Source organism: Oryza sativa, chromosome 9 (assembly GCF_034140825.1).
Source record: "Oryza sativa Japonica Group chromosome 9, ASM3414082v1".
NCBI lineage: Eukaryota > Viridiplantae > Streptophyta > Magnoliopsida > Poales > Poaceae > Oryza > Oryza sativa.
This window is the reverse complement of record NC_089043.1, coordinates 7,363,981-7,367,639: the sequence shown is the minus strand read 5'-3', so window position 1 is coordinate 7,367,639 and position 3,659 is coordinate 7,363,981. Positions and strand designations below refer to the sequence as shown.

At 46.1% G+C, this 3,659-nt stretch overlaps 1 non-coding gene across 1 annotated transcript; it reads left to right on the top strand.

Annotated features, from left to right (window-relative positions):
- The first annotated feature begins 1,193 nt into the window (after positions 1-1,193).
- Positions 1,194-1,300, top strand: LOC112936493 (small nucleolar RNA R71). Its single transcript, XR_003238798.1, has one exon. It is a non-coding gene; the product is annotated as a small nucleolar RNA R71 (small nucleolar RNA).
- Positions 1,301-3,659: the final 2,359 nt, after the last annotated feature.

Here is a 3,659-nt window from a genome sequence, read left to right as displayed (position 1 = left end):
CCAAGGTCGCACAAGGCCTGGTCCAATTGTTGTGCCCTGATCGAGCAGGTGATCGTAGGACACCCCGGATCTTTCTCCTTCTCCGGGAGCTTGTGGAGTATCACGTTGCTGCATTGTTCCATCAGCTTGACCACCTCTGTTGTTGGGAGCGGTCTCTTGTTGTTGAGTATCTCTTTAAGATAACGGGCGTATGTTGGCACTTGCATAGCGTCCAACAACGGCACGTTGATGTGGATCTTCTGGATTACTTCAACAAAACGAGTGAATTGCTCGTCCACTGACGGTTTCCTACCCCGTTAAGGAAACAGCAGCAACCGTGTGTCGCAGTACTCCTGCGGCATGGTCTTTTCTGGCTGAACCTCCTTGTCAACCGAGTCACTAGATGGCGCTCCTTTTGATATCTCATTAGTTCCTGCAGGGTCAGGATATGGCAGATCACGAGTGGACTTACCTCTCCTCGTCGTGATCGCCTTGACATTTTCAATGGAGGGGTCGGGTTGCCCCGGAATCCTCCCGGATTCATTTGCAGGGACTAAAGATTCCAACTGAGCTAACTGGGTTTCTATCATCTTATTAAAGCTCATCTGGTTTTGAAATGCGGAAGCAAAGCCATCTAGCTTGACATTTATGTTCTCTAAGATCTTATCATTAGCAGCAAGCTTTTTGCTTAGCACATCAATGGTTTTAGCTTGCGCAAAAACAAGATCCTTCAAGGAGGGTTGGTTAGAGAAGTTACCGTTATTATTACCTCATGATAATATGGGCTTAGTTGGTTCCACCCCTGACCTCCTTGTGGACGATACCCGTTGTTGTTGCCCATGTACATCGCCTCCTCACGGGTTTCCGGGCAGTCGTTCCCAGAATGACCCGTGCTGCCGCAGACTTCACACGTGACGTGTGAGTCCAAGGCCTTGACGGTGCCTTGTGGCCGTTTCTCATGGTCGTCCAAGCGTTTCATGAGGAGGTCCAGCTTGGCAGCAAGTAACTCCGTCTCCTTGACGGTGTGCATGCCTCGCTGACAGGTCTGGAGTCGTTCCTCGCTCCAACCCATATTGGAGACCATCTTCTCTATGAGTTCAACGGCTCCTTGAACCGTTTTAGAGAAGAAGGCTCCTCCAGCTGCCGCGTCCAAGTGATCGCGGGACATTGGGGTGAGCCCATTGTAAAAATTCTGCAGGATTAGCCAGTCGTCCATCCCATGATGAGGACAGGCGGCCATGTGCTCCTGCAGTCGTTCCCATGCTTCTGGAACAGACTCGTCCCTTGTCTGCTGGAAACTGGAAATTCGTCCATGAAGGGCGTTGGTTTTGCCCATCGGGAAGAACTTCGAGAGGAATGCCGTAGAGCATTTATCCCTGGTGTTGATAGCAGCACGGTTGGCATAGAACCACTGCTTTGCTCTCCCGAGGAGGGACAACGGAAACAGCCGCAGCCTGACGGCGTCAGGACTAACGCCCTTGATGGTGTACGTGGTACATATCTCCTGGAATTGTTGCAGATGAGCGTTGGCATCCTCATTAGGCTTGCCACAGAACGGGCTAGCCTGCGCCATCGTGATGAGGCTGGACTTCAAGTCGAAATCCACATCTCCTATGTTGACTTGCGGCCCGACGGCCACATTGGCAGCAGAGGGAGCAGCGAACTCGCAAAGAGTCTTGCTGGCCATTGTCTTGAAAGTTGGTGGCGCTGGTACGGCTGGTTTCTCTGTCGGAAGAGTTTTTTGCGGAGAAACGACTCGCGGCCTGACGCTCCGGAAGAAAGCTTCTAGATTTTCTTTGAAGTTTTCCGGCAGGTTGAAACCAGTCATGCACTACCCTGTTTTCACAACAAAAAGTGAAAACAACCAAGGTTAGCCTGCAAAGGAAAATGACTATACAGAGGTAAATATAAAGCATTAGTTTAAGTAATCTCTATCATGAATCTTCCCCGGCAATGGTGCCAGAAATGCTTGTTGGTATTTCTTAACGACATTACGAGAAATATAATTCCCAGCAATAGCGCAGAAATACTTCTGGTATATTATGGTTATAGAGTTCATCCGCAAGCGCACAGATATACCATTGTAGCATTTCACCCAAGAGTATTCCAAGGGTATCGTATTTATTTTATCCCGTGGGAAGATCATGTAGAGAGAACTCAACTAATAATTTATATATTACTTGCCATAATCATATCTAAGCAGGGGTTAAGATAATCCAAGGGTAGAGTGACACACAAGCATTTAACTACTCATCCTCATAATAAATAATCTAAGCTAGGTGGAAAGAAAAGAGAAAGGAAATCTATTCCTATACTTCTAATATACATAGTACACATACATTCTAGTTAACTGATATACTAGCTAATACCCTCTATCCGATGCCCTCCTGGTACTTCGAGAAGCCACCCCTGACTGCCGAGTTCCTTACGACAGCCCGTCATGACCATACAACCGGGGCTAAATACGGAGGAATACCCTCCCCGAGGAATTAACTTAGGATTATATACCGGGGTGGAGGAATACCCGTACTGAGCTGTCACCATCAGCGGCCCACCTCTCATCCACAATATATAATCCCAAATAATGATATCTCATAATCTAGACACCACGTCGAAACTACCAGATATTACTCTAATATCATCGTCATGACATAGAGTAATTGAATAAGAAAAGACTATACCCGCACCAAAGCATCTCCCAGATAAGATAGCAATATATTCAGTATAACATGAACATAATGTAAAGTAGGTACTCATATACTCGGAAAGTATTTCAATACCATAAATGTATTTAGAAGAGTATTCTTATAAAAGTACAAAGCTTACAAAAGAGGAAAGGGAAACTACTAGAGCCATACCCGAACTCTTCCGAAGACTTCCGGACTCCTGATTCCTATTCTAATTCTATTCCACCAGCTAGATACTACTAAACTAAACTTGAGAGGAATGAGAGAGCTCTTGCTTGAGGTGTGTGTTGAAGTGAAGAGAGTGAACTCCTTAAATAGGCAGGTAATGACGGTTATGGTGGTTGGAAAGGTCGGTAATACTCCATCGTTCCCTCAAATCCCTGCATCCATCGGCTTCACGGGAAGTTCGGCTGAACCACCAGGTTCGGCTGAACCTAGTGTGGCCCAACCAGCCCACATTTTGGCTAGTGGCCCCCTCTGCTGCTTCACTTCGTAGACTTGTGAAATTTGGCCCGATTCATCGTGTCAAGTCTGCATTCTTGGCCCATTCATACACAAGTCTGTTTCTCGACATCGTTCGATTGATCTATCGTCTAAGTTGATGTCGATTTTCCTTCACTTTATTGTCATTCTCTGCAAAAGGTTAGTAGACCTAATACTTGTGGAATATTATTATTCTAACATATTTATGCATTGCAATCATCACTAGTTCTCCCTTGTTTTAGTAATATTGACGGTTGAAACTGATCGATAACGACCGTCAACACCAAGAAGCAGGACAAATTCGAGTGGAACCAAGAAGCCGAGAACGCATTTATCGCGCTCAAGGGCTACTTGTCAAATTCCCCTGTACTCGTTGCTCCACACATCAATGAAGAATTATTCCTGTATATCGCTACCACGCCTTATTCTATGAGTACAGTTAACGTCGTAGAGAGGGAAAAAGTGCAACATCCCGTGTACTACGTAAGCGAGGCCACAGATCCAAAAACT